The following is a 16,597-nucleotide window of genomic DNA, read 5'->3' on the forward strand; positions in this document are numbered from 1 at the left end:
CTGGAGTGAGGTAGGAGTGGGAGGGATTTGCCTGAATTATCTGAATAATTCCTTTCTTATACAGGAAAAAACTAGCAATAAGGAAATCTTACCAGCAAATCCAATTTGAGTATACCAGAAAATATATTGCATGTACATGGACTGTGTCATCTTAGTTGATCAAGATACATTTAAAAAATTCTAATTTTAAACCACTCCTTTGCTTTGTACTGGAAAACAGGTTAACCATAAATCTCAGCCCACAGCTGTGGAAATTATGGTTACTAAAAATATTACTTATTGGTTCTAAATTTATCTGAAATGGGTATTTCTGGACATGTTTTGCACCTGAGGACAGCTTCAAGAATCTCTCATCTCAGTGGTTTAAAAAACAGCAGTGATCCTGAAACTGATCTATTAGCACATGACAGTATTAGCAGCTCTAATGGTTTGGGACTTAAGCATTAGCATGGCTCTCAACTAAATTCTAAATATCAATTCAGTTATTAGTAGCAGTGACATGGTATTAACCTAGTGTAACACTAGATTATACTCTCTTGCATTATTTGTTAGTTGGATCACATACATTTCTTTCACTGACCAGCTAAATTATAGGCTCCCAGAGGGTTTATAAACTTCCTATATAGTGCTTAATAAAGTATTAAATATATGTTAGAAGCTCAGTAAATATTTGGTCTATACATGCTAATACCTATTAAGTTGGACTTTCAAAAAATTCATCGTTAATGACTTAATCTTGTTTAGTTTTCGTGGACTAGAAGTAATTTGTATCCTTCCATTCCTCTAAAGAGCTAGGAAGTTGAAGTGAGTGTAATTTTAGTTTCCACAGCAAATTATTTTCCTTCCCCCCCCTTTTCTTTTTTAATGTACCTCAATGGCATATTGATTGTTTTTAATAAATTTGTTTTATTTTATTTTTTTGGCCACGTTGGGTCTTCGTTGCTGCAGGTGGGCTTTCTCTAGTTGCAGTGAGCGGGGGCTACTCTTTGTTGCGGTGCGCAGGCTTCTCACTGCAGTGGCTTCTCTTGTTGCGGAGCATGGGCTCTAGGCACGCGAGCTTCAGTAGTTGTGGTACACAGGCTCAGTAGTTGTGGCTTGTGGGCTCTAGAACGCAGGCTCAGTAGTTGTGGCGCATGGGCTTAGTTGCTCCGCGGCATGTGGGATCTTCCCAGACTGGGGCTTGAACCCGTGTCCCCTGCATTAGCAGGCGGATTCTTAACCACTGCACCACCAGGGAAGTCATCCATTATTTATTAACAGGAGAAAAAAAATGTGCTTAAGCCATAAACCCACTTGCCCAAAAAGAATGGCTTGCAATTGCTCACCTTTACCAGCATTTAGAACCACACTCTGAACAACCTGGTACGATGCTAGCTCTCCAGGTTTGATCTAGCTGTGGTACTCAAAACTCACAGCAGCTTCTCCTGCAGTCCTAAAAATCCCCTCTGGGATCCAGGAGGACCTTTGCTCCCAGTTTTGGAACTTTAAAGCCTTTACTTATTTCCAGGATAATCTCATTCTGTGATATTATGAAAGTGGTCCCAAGAAAACAAAGATGCCATGTCTGAAAGTACTGAAGAAAATGAGAAGAGTGAAAAAAAAAGAAAATGAGAAGAGTTAGCAGTAGGGTTATGCATATATTCCCATGTCAGCTGAACAAGTTTTTGTTGTTATTGTTGTTGTTGAGCACTTTCTTTATGCTTAGTTCTTTGCATTATGGAAAGTGCACAGTTGGCCAGTGGCCTCAGTGGATTTATATTTTAGTTGTGGCAAGAAGACTAATATGCATGACAAACTTAAACATTGTCTTGCAGTATAATCTAGTGCTAAATTGTAAAATGCAGAAGAGTGGTATTATTGGGGACTGGGGATTATAGGCAAAAACTTTTTTTTAAGGAGGTAGAAATTCAGCTAGACCCAGAGATGACAAATGTATGGTATGTGTGCCACCACTGACTCCTGCTATATACCTGTGGCAGACATTGCTAATCAGTGTCTTGACGCTCATTATTATTATTCACCCTGAATATGATTTCCCAATCCTCACAATCTTGTTCTGTTAACAACTGATTGGAGTCGGCACAAAATTTGAAACTTAGAAGCTCCTTGAGAGCAGGTACTATGCCTTCTTAAGATTTTTAGGGCTTAGCATCAATCCTTAATAAGTATTGAGTGAATGAAGAATTAAGAATATTCCGGTAGATTTAGTTGAGAGAAAAGCATATTTCTCATAAAAGAAAAGTATGTTTACAGGAGTGAGCATAATGCGTTTTTACTACAGTAGGGAATGTCCTCCTCCCTGTTTAGGGCCTCTATGCTCTCAAAGACAGACCTCACACACTCGACCTAGAGGATGAGGACTTGATGTGCTGAGCCAGAGGAAGCCACTGAGCGGGCATCTTGGAGATGGCCCGAGGCTCTCACTGAGGTTCCAGCCTGTCTCAGGTTCTTTGCATTTTGATTGTGCCCAACAGAAAAGGGCACACACACTCACATACACCTTCTGATTGATTTTAAGCTTAATTTACTGCTCACTCTCTTTGGGTCAGGGTGGAGTGGTGGAAAAGAAAGAAGGTCCCTAGCTGGAAGGAATTGGGAAGGGAGCATACGCTTAACCTCTTTCTTGGGAGAAGGTGGCAACACTTCCACTGGTAAATGCCAGAGGGTTCGTCAGTGTCCACTTGGCCAGAGAGGGTGTTGCTGCCGTGCCAGCTGCATGAAAGGAGGCCCCATGCGTCCCTTCTGTGAGGCTAACTGGGTGTAGCCATGTGCTAATCAGTTGTAACCACACACACCCAGCTGGTTCTCTCTCTCTACTTCTTCCTGATTAGCCAGATGTACGTATTCAGAGTTCAAGCCAACACTTACATCACCATAATAAAATTGTTTACAATTTGAAGCCTACAGGCTGTTACTAATTTAGTCAGTAGTCTAGTGACCATCATAAGGGAATCTTGTCACATGATACACAAAAGTTGGGGAAAGCCAAGACCAAGAAGGATTTTTCTGGAACCTCTTCTGGAAACAGCACAGACTCAGAAGGCATCAGCTGCAAGGTTTTCAATATGAAACGATTTTACCGGCTCCTTTGGCCCCTTCAGATGAGGTTGGACTCATCCCCTAAGTCTCTCAGTAAGTGACATAGGTAAGCACTGTTCCTTGAATTCCTTAAGCCTACTCCCACCTCATACTTTCAAGTATTTTTTTTTCAACTTCGGTGTTTAAACCTTCATAAGTTTAATTTCTGTGGCTGGGCAGCCATGCCAGGAACTATGTGAACTCATCTTTTATTTCTAGCTACTATAGCATATATTTTCTTAGAGGGACCAGGCCACTTGTTATTCTGAACATGCCCCAGGAGGCCCTCCCTCTGTGCCTTTGCTTACTCAGTCCTAGAAAGAATGCTCCTCCTGACAAAATAAAGCTCTTCTTCCAGACTGAATTTAAATGACAACTCCTCCATGAAACTCACCCCAGGACATCCAGCAGGAATGATCTCATGCTCCTCTGTACACTCATCACACAACAGTCGACTTGTAGCTGGCTTCTTTCTGCATGCTTTTCTACCCTCCAAGATTGTAAACTTGAAACACGAACACTGACCACTAGTAAGTGAACATCAGGCCTCTTTTTATGATAGCAGTTGAGGCTGTGATGCCTCATTTTTTTCCTTTTCCTCTACCAGGATGGTGAGTTCAGATGTGGGAAAGTTTCATCATTGAGAGGGAACTCTAGAACAGCTAGTGAAGTTGATTGGCATTCTTTTCCTACAAAGTAGAAGGAACCCCTAACCTTCATGGACCTTAGAATAGATTGCACCTCCATGAACCACTCTGACCACTGCTCCAGTACCTGTGTAGGAACTGGCACACTCTTAGTAATCGATAAATGTCTGTGGAATAAATGAATGAATCAGAGCTCAGGGATACGTGGAGATCTGTTATTTCTGGGCAGAACCGGGTGGTTCACCTTGAGATTTACAACTAGTAATAGCCCAACGCTTTGCAGGGTCGCGACAGTGCAGATTGTAGAATGTATGACCCAGGAAATGAGATCACCATGGACGGGTGATGAATTTGCTGCTGAAAACCCCTCTCACTGAATAAAGAAGGCTCAGTGTTTGTTAGGGAGGTAAAAGGGGAGAGTTAAGTGAAGTCTAAGCACAATACAAAACCAGCTCTGTAGTTCTGTGCTCCCTTCCTCTACACTTCTTTAGACAGAAGAGGCCCTGAGAGTGTCCAGAAGGTTAGTTCAGTGTGGTCTGCTGGAAGAGGACTCTCATCTTCAGGGTGGAGTCACACATCCATCCAGAACACTGGCTGTGGGGTGCCGTTGTGCTCCAGGTTATCAGTGGTGTTTTGCCAGTGGTCCCAGTTTGCCTCTCAGCGGTCTGACTAAGGCATTCATGACGGTAGAGCATCATCTGCCCTGGTTTCACGAGGTAATGAAATCTTCATAAGTGACATGATTGCCTCTTATTACCTTAGAATGGTTTCCAGTCTAAGCTTTGTGCCTGAAAAGTGTTAGGATTATCTAGCTGGAAGTATTTTTAAACCCTTGATTTTACACTATCCTTGTTTATCCTCACTTTCATAGACTAAAATACAAACATAATTCGTGTTTGAAAAGGAGAAGGAGAAGATATTTAAGAGAATGTGCTTGATGAAAGGAAGGCCTCTTTGCCCCTTTTAAGCTGAAATTGGGAACCAGAGCCATTGACTGGAAAGAAAGGGAGAATGGCTGAATAGTTGTTGCCAGTGAAAATATGAGCCAGAGACTCATACCAATAGGCAATTAAAACAAGAGGGAGATTCATAACGTGCACAGAAGTTTTGGTGTCGTTGCCCGGTTCTAGCTCTTCTCCCTTCTCCACTCCAGCCCTTACTCAGATCACCATCACACACCAGTGTCCTTTGATTACTGGGGCAGGTAACAGCCTTCCTGTCTGAATTGTATTTGATACAATTCCAGCAGGGAAAAATACTGCAGTCCAGTGGCTGAACAGGGAGAAATCTACAAAAGTTGTGTTTAAAATGGGTCCAGGCATTTTGAGGTCACTTTTATTGGATAAAGTCAGTGTCAGATATAGAACCCATTCTTGGACAGGAAAGAGTAGAAATTAGAAGATACTGCGTGTTTGGCAGCCAGCGTTAAGAACTGTCAAGGAAAAACTAGCGTCTGTAGTTAGATGAATAAAACTTAATTGACTAAGATACTTATAAACACGACCCAAGTAAGGGATTGTTATCAAGTACTTTACTAAGAAGGACTGTTTCATGTCCTTCATTGTCGTCATAGTGAAAGTTACCAAAAGGCTTACTGAGACCATGAGGGGAGAGTCTGTTCTTGTGCACCTTTGCCAGGTGGTTGCTGAACCTGCGTGCACTGTTGGCAGCACATGGTTGAACATTTAGCCTAGTGCCTGCTGCGTTGTAGGGACTCAGTTAACACTGGCTGAGAGAATGAATACTGGTCAGGGAACGGACCCACTGTTTGAAAGATGCGATCTCATGTACTTTCTGTGGTTGCATGGCTAAGAGAATTAGAATTTGAAAAGATGAATTCATTAACTAGCCCTCTCCTTTCCTGAATAGATATCCAGGATTTGGTGGCTTAGCTCTGAAAAACTTTTTTGAGAAAAAAAAAAAGGGTTTTCTTTGCTACTTTGGCACTTCCAGCCCAAGGTCATGGGACATTTTCTTTGATAATATGTTCATTCTCTAGAGCTGAAAGCTACCTACTAAATATTAAATGCTTCACAGAAAGTAAGTACTTGGTAACTATTTCTTGATTTATTGATTGGATAATCAATTAATATATCTACTCAACCAATTCAGTTAATAGAGCATCAAAAATTCTGCCTATATCTTCTTGGAGCCCTTCTCATCTTTGTAATTTTGATCCTTAGTCACCTGGATTTGACTGTTTCCAAAGCCTAGGTGCTCTGGACCGCAACTAAGGCTCCATTTCATGTGCCCTGTGGAGACTTAGGTCTAATTATACATCACAGAATGCCTCTGGCCTTTGGATATTTTGTTCATTTCTTGATAATAGAATCTCAAATTGTTCTGATCTTGTTATCAAGGTCTGGGAGTCAAGTCTCCATATCTTTTCATTTCATCTTCATTAAGCCTATGCTTTTTTTTTCATGAGGACTCCTTTTGAAACTTTAATTTTCTTTTACAGAATTAATTGTCTACACTGTCACAATCAATTCAATCAGAAATTCAATTAAATTTGTTTCTTTGGCATCATATAAACAATTCATCTGATAGTTAATGTGAATTTTTACCAAATTGATCAGTATTCTTACGTTGTTCAGACAAACCCAGAGGGGCACTATGTCTTTGACTGATTGAATACAGTACTCTGCCTGTAGTCTGAGGATCAGATACTACTTTTCTTGTTATTTTCTATTTGTTACCTTCATGATAGAAATAACTAATAATTGGCTTGTTCCCTGATCTCTATTTTTCCATTTTTCTGTCTTTAGTACTGACTGCATTTCTACTACATTAATTAAAAGTTTCCAAATGGAATCAGGTTAAATTTTTTTTTCTTTCTGAATTACCATTCTTAGTAGTTTCCACACTGCCTCTCTGGTATAATAAGTGTTTATTTTTTTCCTCTTCAACTAGGATTACTTTATATGTAGTGTATGGTTTGTATATCTGTATATCATTGGTAAAGATAAGAGTTTAATTCTCCTTTGACTAAACAGTTTGTTCTGAAATTGAAATTTTGAAAAGCAAAGTTACAGTGAACATGATTTCAAAGGCATCTGATGAAAGAAAAATATTCTGGATTAGACTGTCCGTTACTAGGCCATCAGAGAAGAAATCGTTTGAGAGTTCATTTATGGGTCATATGAAAACCATTTGGTTTCTCAGCAAATGCCCTTTGTAATTAGCTGCAGTGTTTGCTAGTTATTTATATTGTGCTGAACATTTCCTTGCAGGGAAAACTGAAAAAGACAAAACTGTGGTGATGGGTGTTGCTGGGGTTTAATTAGATCCGCAGCCCTCATGTAGCCAAGCGAGAGTTGCTGCTCTAAGAGTAGTCTTTCCCCAACTACTGTAGTGACATGTGGACGAGCACACCCTCTGTGCCCTCAGACAGTGCTGATTTTTTTAGGTAAGTTATTTCTGAGGGCAGCTATTTATCAGAAACACAGCTGGCAGAGTAACAGATATTTCTGAGAAAACTACTCTTGATAGTAGGTGTCAGAAATCTATCTAAATTTCATCACAAGGGCACTAAGTGGAGATGCTCAGCACCTACTTGGGGGTTGAAAACAGGCCCCAGCTCTCAGGAGCCTCATGACGCCACTGCAGGTAGCTCTGGGGAAATAGCAGAGAAGATCAATATTGAGAGACCGTGTTCTCTGAGAAGAGAGACTGGGTTTGCATCCTGTCTTTTCCATTTCTTGGGTGTGTGATCTTGAGCAGGCTCCCTGACTGCTCCCCCTCAGCATTCTCATCTGTCAGACTGTGAGGGTGATGATAATAACAGCTACCCCAGATCCACTTAGTCCTTGTGTGCTGGACCCTGTTGCCAGGGCTTTACGGGTATTGATGCACTTCGTCCTTGCAACAGCACCCTGAGGATTAAATGAGTGTGCCTGGAAAACATGCCTAAAATTAAAAAAAAAAAAAAATTACAATGAACTCTAGTATGCATTGCCATGGAAAACTGTGGGTCTCCAAATTTACATACTCTGCCCGTGTGGGTTCCAACAACCCTCATGCATTGCTCACAGTTCTCTTCCTTTGGAGTAGTATAGTTTTGCTGATTGGTTTGCAATGGAAGAAGGACTGAGGGGGAAAAGCCCAGAAGATGTCAATGTCAATGTATTCTGTTGTCGCAGAATGCAGTCAGGACTTGGAATGAAGTTCTGAGTTTCCAAAGCTGGCTTTTTCGCGTCAGTTGGAATATGTGATCCCTTTCCCAGGGAATTTAGCCTCCTAATTTGGCATTCCTTTTGCAGTTATCTTCACAACTCTTGAAGTATTTTGGGGGTGACTCCCAGTACCGAAACACCTTGTCTATTTGGGTTGGTGGCCGCCCCCATAGGTCTTCTCTGCTTCCCATGGTACTGCCTGACTGAGCCTTTGTCAGGGAGACGACTTCTACTGAATCAGACCAAGCTGTACTCGGTGGGGCTGAAAATCCAGGTGGTGTACAGGGGCACATCCATCCTAACCTTATTCTGTTCCTCTTGTACTTTTACTGTTTTGCCAGTTTTCATAGAGGACAGGTTACTGGAAGCCTCTTAGTGCCCTGTTTGTGACCTAAACACTTAAAGCATGCAGATACGTATCTGGCTATATTTTCCCCCTTTTTAAAGCCAAACTTCTTATAAGATAATCAACTAGCTTCTGATTTAAACCAGTTTTAATTACACCCTCTCCACAACAGAAACCATTTTCCCTCCAAATTTGGTGATCTGTTATGATGCTGTTTGCTGTTAAAGAGTTATCAGTCTTTTGAATGACCAAGACGGTGCAAGACAAGCACTGAAGTGTGAAATGTGTTTTGCTAAATGCTGAGCGGTTTGCAGCTGCCAGCAGAAGAGGGTGCATTGATGGAAAGCAAGAATAACTTCTTTCGGAATGAGCACTTTGGGAGAAAATACACACTTTCTGGAAAAGTCAGTCTTGCTCATGTCATCAATAGGAATGCTTTGAAATGTCCACAAGCTCATCAAAAGCAACTGGCTATCTCATCATTTATCCAGATCAAGAAGAACCCCAAATCCTTATGTCCAGATAAATAAATACCTATTGCACTAGCCTTTGATTGAGGGCTTTAGCGAAAGAAATCTGAGTTTTGAGGACTTATTCTTCCATGTTGTTGGTGAAAAGTTTTATAAGATCTTAGTGGATGGTGCAGTAACTTCAGGACAAGAGGAAAGAAAAATCAGTATTCTTGGTGAGTAGAAATCAGACTTCTTATAGTTGTTTGAAACCCAGCATACCTAAAATTATTCAAACCAGCTAATAAAAGCAAGTCTAGATGTTTCTTATTAACCTTGGAATGTGCTTGGAAAAAGTCCTGCTAGTTCCAGATGTCTAGTATTGGAAAGCATATCAACAGCGTGACTCTCATTTGTGGCAGAGAATACAGTTCAAAAATTCCTAAGTGCAGTTTGGTGCACTGGGGCCTAATATGGTTTTCTTTCTTTCCTTCCTTCCGTCCTTCCTTCCTTTGTTTTCCTGTTTTTCAGTCTTTTGCTCTCTTTCTTTCTTCCTCTCTTCCCTCCCTTCATTCCCTTTCATCCTTCCTTCTTCTTTTCTTTCACCTTAAAAGTAGGAGAAACATTGCAAGATGTGGTGTTTTTCTGATTTCTTGGTTACAAATGAAAACCAATTTATATAAGGGAATAAGGTGGTCCAGACTTAGAACTCAGACGTGTTAAGTAAATATTTATTCTGGTTCCACTCCAGGGAGGTAAAGATTTTATTAACATATTTGTTGAGGTCATGGGGCAAGGAGAAGCTTATGCTGTGCTTAAATGCCTGAGGGGCCTTTTTTTTTTCTTGCTAGTTAACAAAGGCCAGTATTTTTTTCTGCTGAAAAGAGCAAATGTCTTGTTTTGTGGCCTGCACTTTCTTATTGTTCACTCACAAACTGCTTAATCTCAAACTAGAGTTTTTAAAAGCTGCTTTATTTTTTCCCTTTGTTCAGAAAATCTCTTCTTAGATATCCCTTATGAGATTTGTTTCCAAGCTTTCTTCTTGTACTTTTTCTCCTGGTTTACTTTGGGCTGTTATCAGCTTTTTGCACTTTGTTTTGTCTTCATCACTGAAAAGAAAAGTCGCCCATTAAAAGTCTAGATTTGAAGTGTTGAACTTAATTCCCGGAGTCCAGTCCACATTTTGGCTCTGATTCCCGTACCAGGCTGACCTCCAGCCCAGGGGAGGGTGCCTTGGCAGAAATCTGAGAATTCCTCGATCAGTAACTCCCTTTTTTGGATTTATGGAGCCTTTAGGTGGATTGCTTTGTGTTAGGCACGTTCCTGTTGGAAAGGAATGAGGCTGGGATGAGAGGAGTTTGCACAATACAAACGTTTGCAACTGACCTTGGGTTCAGCACACTGAGTTCGCCAGCTACTGCTTCACCCCTGCCTTGAACCACACGCCATCCAAACCCCCCAAACTCACAGCGCATGGTTTCAAAGAGGGTCGACAGAGCAGAGTTGGGTAATGTTGTTAACCTTTTGTGACTTGCTCCTGACTTGATTCCTGGCTCCTCTAAGTCTTTGTTCTTATTCATAGAAATCAAATTTTAAAAGACTCAGCAGCCAAACAAGCAGAATATTATATTGTGGAACAGAGTGACTGTGAAAGCTCTTTGTGCTGACGATTAATTTCACATGTAAACACTTTCATTTTGTTGCCAGTGAGGAGACTTCCTTTTCCTTTCTCTGCCTAGTTGAAATCTAGAAATGAAATTCCACAGCTGTCAGGCTCCCACATATTCATCAGCGGCCTCTCAAGATGGCTTCACAACCAGCAGAGGGAATCGAGAGGATTCCACTATTAAACTGTACACAGCTCGTTTCAAACACCCCAACTCACAAAGTAAAGAGATATGAATCCTTTGCCTGCCTGACCTGTAATCACGGGCAGTAACATAATCTGCTGCATAATAGTAATAAAATGTGGACATTTTCTGTGCCCATAGTAAACATATGCACCCAAAGCAAAGTTAATACCAGTGGGCTTAACCAGTTTGTGAGCTCTGAACCCGGTTGTCTCTCCCACCCTCATTTCTACAGATTAAGAACTTACCAAGCCATGGAAAAACCGGGAGTGTCAGCAAGTGTTGTACTACAGCAGTGCCCTAAAAGGCCATGCCTTCCTTTCTAGCAGGAGGGCATTTGTGGTTGAGTGCAACAGTCAGGTGTTTGTAAGTCTTTCTCTGTGATTACCCATTGTTACCACAGCCAGCTCCTGTGTGTGTGTGTGTGTGTGTGTGTGTGTGTGTGTGTGTGTGTATTTAAGTTAGGTCGCTGCATGTTTCACTTAGTTCTCGAACCAGAATGTTGGCCAACTTAGGGACCAACTAACACTTTTATTTTACTTTCCAGAATCTGCAGAGGTGACGTACACTATCTGAATGACCCAGTGTTCTGCATATTTATCTTTTGGTCTTCTAATTGCAGGTCATTTCCCCCACTGTGTACTCCATCTCCAAGCAGCATTCACAGGGTTAGGCAGATCTCTAAGAGTAGGTCTCTAGAGAGACAGCTCAGTGCATCATCTTTTGGCACCATCTAATCTTTGATGTAATGCTGTTCAGAGAAAATGACCTTGTAACTCATTTATGGTTTCAGTTTACATTCTGCCCTCTCCCATGACCAGTAACACCTGGGAGAAGACTGACTTTTGAGGGAGATTCTTAATAGCACCACTTCAAAGGGTATTTGCAGAAATGAAGAGCATGTATGTGCACATAAATTCTCCTTGTATTACAGTACTGGGTTTCACAACCTCCCAGCCAATTAGGCAGAATAGAACATGGCTCCACGCGCGCGCGCGCGCACACACACACACACACACACACACACACACACACATTGGCAGAGAGATGATAAAATATACTCCTTTGCTGCTCAAAGAATTAATTATGCAGGTTGGACATCTGCCGCTCTAGTTCCCTCTCCTAATTGCTGGGGGTGGGCACCTATCCTTGGTGAGTCATAAAAAGGCCATTGTTTAAGCACATAGAATCCCACTAAGGGTAGAAAATAATATTATAATTATGGTCATTAACAAGCAAGCCATGCAACATCTTCATAGCAGGTTTCTGAGAAGTTACGTTAACCAGCAAAATAAGCAGCATATATGTCTGTGGTATATTTAGGCTCCGAATAAAGCCATGACCCTGCTTTGAAGATTGTTCTCATATAACAGTCTCCCCAAAGAAATATTGATAAAGACAGTAAATGAGCAGAGGAAAATACGAATTTAGAAACAGGTACTAAATAGATATAGTTCAAAATTTACATGCAGTTTGGTAGAAGTGATAGGAAGCATGTCAATTAGATTGATTCTGTATGCGGACTATACTGTTGGAAAATAAATAGCAAGTTTTGCCATGAAAAGCTTGAGAGGTTAGAAAAAATAATTTGAATGATAATCTAGTTGGCATTTTGAGGGGCCGGGGTACCTTGCCTGAGTGGTCTCTGATTCCTCCACATTTTATTTTTCTAATTTGGACAAATTCTAATTTGGCAATAATCATTGCAAGCTAATTGTCTTATAGACTTTAAAAAATGAAGTTATTTTTCACTATGCATTGCCCTGAGAATAGAACAAGCCTGGAAAGAAAGAAGGAAATAAAGATTACAAAAGGCAAAAACCATGAGCATTTTCTTCTAAACTTGTATGCAGTGATAGACAATTGAAACTTAAATGCCCAACCATCAAATACATTTAAGGGAATCAGGAAGAAATAGTACCTTTTCTCCATAAAACTGTATTAGTGGGTTAAAATATATTAAGTATACTTGAAAGCAAAAAATATTGGTTTTAACTAAGAATTGCTCATGGATATCTAAATACATATCTATCATGATTAGTGTATTTAAACCAACATGATTCTTCATGTTCTGTTGTTTCTAAACATAGTCATCAATGAGATAAATGTGGCATTATAAAAAAAGACGCATTGACTAACATATTCAATGAGCATAAACACTCAACCTTCCCCCGAATTCAAGCAAAACCTTTGCATGTTCTCCAATTTAAAACATTAAAATATTTCATCCCCTCTGTATTTTCACAAATACTGATGTTTTCTTAATTGCTGAGGCTATAGCTTGCTTCTCTGATTCCTGACATCTGGAAGAGCAGTATTCGAGAGGGTTTGAGGATTTTCCTTGAGCAAAAACAAACAGTTGTTTATTTTATATATGGAAGACAGTTTTAAGAGAACACACTTCTCTTGTGAAGACTGAGACAAACTTTGGTTTACTTGTTTAATAAAACAACAGTTGTGAGGGATTCCCATGTGCTTACATTTCTGAGGTGCTCACACCACCACCACCAAGAGAGAACTTGGTGAAGTTTAAGAGAGGAAAAGTTAGTTTAACCGGTCTTCATGAAAAACACAACCTTGAATCCAGAAACCTGAATGCAAGGGATACAATTTAAACCATGTGTCCACTTTCGGAGCATCAGTTGACTAATACCAAGAAGAATGAACAGCTTTGGGGTCCAGCAAGAACAGATGCTCTCCGGAAAGATAGATCAACTTACCCTCTTTTCTGACCCACATATTATCAGCACTCAGAAGCCTCTATCACAGGATCATTGTCAGCTTCTGATATTCTGAACTAGGTAAGAAGCGGCCTGTGGGGTTGCATCTGTGTCGTTACTATTGTGGCCACTGAGAGCTGTAGCGAGATCTGGCCGTGGAGGCGCCTCCCCCCACAGAGTTCATTACATCCTTACCCCTCAGCCTTCTGTCTTCCTTGGCTTGCATCTGGCAGCCATCACATACCCTCCGAGATCCCTCGCTGCCACCCTTACTTCCTTTCTTGACAGCACTAGTGGATGTCTTGCTAAATGTTGGTTTTGTTTGTTTTTTTAAATCTGTTGATGGATACTCCAACCGCTATTACAGTTGACATAACCTATACATTTTTTAAAATTGCACTTAAAACACACTGTGTTAGTTTCCTAGGGCTGTCAAAACAGAGTACCCCAGACTAGGTGGCTTAAACAACAGAAATTTATTTTCTCACAATTCTGGAGTCTCGAGATCTGAGGTCAAGGTGTCAGCAGGGTTGGTTTCTTCTGAGGCCTCTCACCTTGACTTGTAGATGGCTGTCTTCTCCCTGTGTCTTCACATGGTCTTCCCTCTGTGTAGATGTGTCCTGATTTCCTCCTCTTATAGGTACACCAGTCATAATGGATTAGGGCCCACCCATATGACCACATTTTAACTTAATTACCTCTTTATTACCCTATCTCCAAATACAGTTACATTCTGAAGTATTGGGGGTTAGGACTTCAACGTATGGATTTTGGGGGAAACACAGTTCAGCCCATAGCACATGCTTTAAAATGATCTTTTAGAGGATCTATCGCCCCTGCTGTTTGCCTCCCCTGCCCCTTGATTTGAGTTCCTAGGAGTCAGGAACTGTATTTCTCTTCTTGTGATATCCAGAGTCTATCTGTGTGCAGCACGCTGCGGGTATTTCACAAACTCATGGTGAATGCCCACATGGACAAAGGTATTCTAAGTTATTTGAGAGTAAGAATAATGATTGTCATTGATTTTTTTCCTCTTAGGCCCTTCATGTTAAGAGTCTTCAAAACACCACAGGTATAGGAATGAACAAAGCTGTAATGTAGGTAGCATATATTTCTAATAATCTACCACCTTTTCCCCAAACCAAAAAATAAAAGTTTAACTACTCCCCTTTAGATTCTGTGTCCAGGGATATACTGAGTTCTTAGAGACCAGCCAGACAGGTGTTAAGAATGTAATTGAGATTCTTATATGTCCCTGCCATTTTTGGCTTAAAATTCTGACTCAGAAGGAGACAAGATGAATTTACCACAAGGCCAAAGTGACATTTATTTTTCCTAACATATACACTGATTACTTTATGATTCACACACCAAGAAAATGCCTAATTAGAAATGCCCTTGGTCAATCTGTAGCTAAATTAATATGTTTCAAAAGAACAAATTTGAAGTAGGGAAGGAAGTTTCCTTAGTCATGGATTTGCCGGCAGATACTCATTGGCATACAGTTGCTGGCTGTTTTTCTTTAAAAAAAGGAAAGTTCTTGGAAAAAAACTTGTAATAAGTATTGTAACAGTAAGTATAATAATTTCTGAGGGGTAAGCTATTTTTCCCTACAGATCAGACTTGGGTGGCTTCAGTATTCATGTTTTAGACCTAGAAGTTAAATGCTAATGTAGTGTCATTTTGTTAAAGTAGAATATCATAAAAAAGCATAAGAAAACAGATACAACATTTACTTGATTTTGCTTTTCATTGCATCCATGTGCCTACTATGTTTCTACATGTATTTCTATCAATGTTTTTGGTTTACAGTAGAATATTATTTCTTGCTGATATGTGTCATGTTTTTAATTATACTTAAAGCATGCCTTGAAAAGCAGTAATGTAGAGATGTCATCGTCTTTTATCTATTTATTTAAGTGAATTTACAGTAGGTCCCAATTTGAGATCTCCTATAATTTCCCAAAGTGGGATTCTGTGTGCTGTGACTTTCTTTTAAGCCTTAAACAAAGCTTGTGTATCTAAGATTGCAATTTTGTTCTTTTCACCCATTCCTGGTTCAGGGGAATGTCAGTGGTGGCTGTTTGTCCCAGACAAGGCAGATGGTGGTGTTCTCCTAGAAGGAGCTGAGCAGAGCAGGGAAAGCTGAGCAAGAGGCAGGAGTTTGGGGTTGGGGGAACCGCATGGCCCAGAAAGCAGACCCAGTCCAAAGTCAGAAAACAGGCCCAGTTCTTGCAGCATGAGCTCTCAAATATTTAAGACCTAAATGTGTGTGGTGGCTGTGGACTGGTGTAATTTTGAAAGAGAGGTGGTAGGCAATTTGCATTCTGGGATAATTCGAGGGCATCAGGATGGCGGAAAGAACCCAGCTTCAGAACCTGGGAGCCTGGCTTGAGTTTGAGTCCTATCCTACACTGTGTGACTTTGGGCAAGTCATGTGACCTTTCTGAGTTTCAGTTTCCTCTTCTCTGTAATGATAAGACCTATTTGCAACCTACCTTCAGGATAAATTAGGTAATGCATGTAAGATTGCTTCGTACAGTGGGATGTGCCATAAACGTCCCTGGGGTTGAGCAAAGATAGTTTCTGTTAGACTCTCCCACAAAACAGGCACAGCCGTCACATTTTGTGCCTCAGATCCCCTGACCAAAGTGACTGATGGGGACATTGAAAACATTGCAGTCAGCCCGATGATTAGGCTACCACATCTAGTGCTTTCAAAAATAAACAAAAAAAGACATACAAGTCTGTTAACCAATTAATGAGGTGTAATTCTTAATATTATTTATTAAATGTGAAGCTCATTTACAGCATCTAGAGAATCAGATCTGGAGGGAATCTTACCTAATTTTCTCCCCTCCCTTCAAGCAGGGCTGTATCAAATGTAAATTAGCCCTGACAGATGGTTGTTGGATTCGGTTTCTAAATTTCTTAAAGAAGATTTCACAGTTTTCCTCTCTAAGTTCTTTTAGTAATTTAACAATTCTTATGCCAAGTTCTTCCTTACAGCTGACCTAAATCTGTAGTTGTAATTTAAGTCCTTATCCCCTCTCCTGCCTTTACCAGAGATGGAGAACAGCTAGTCAGCAACCTTCTTAGGATGGTCATAACCCTTTTTAATATTAAAAGAAGAGTTGCTCAGTGGGACTCACTCTCTCCACCTCGTCCCACCCCTGCCCCACCCCCATATGCAACAGCTAGCGTTCTCTGAATCATTCATGGCGACGCCACCTGCCCTGCCCCTCTGAGACACTTGGCTACTTTCAGGCAGCTGGGCAGAGTATGTTGTCAGCGGACGTGTGGATCTGGGGAGGATGCAGGCTGCTTCTTCC

At 40.7% G+C, this 16,597-nt stretch overlaps 1 protein-coding gene across 3 annotated transcripts in view; it reads left to right on the forward strand.

Annotated features, from left to right (window-relative positions):
- The window catches only part of NREP (neuronal regeneration related protein), a 31,661-nt gene that overhangs the window by 8,490 nt on the left and 6,574 nt on the right, over window positions 1–16,597 (forward strand). The gene's annotated exons all lie outside the window — the stretch shown is intronic.

Source organism: Monodon monoceros, unplaced genomic scaffold, assembly GCF_005190385.1.
Source record: "Monodon monoceros isolate NGI ecotype Baffin Bay Population unplaced genomic scaffold, NGI_Narwhal_1 Super_Scaffold_12, whole genome shotgun sequence".
In the NCBI taxonomy this organism is placed as follows: Eukaryota; Metazoa; Chordata; class Mammalia; order Artiodactyla; family Monodontidae; genus Monodon; species Monodon monoceros.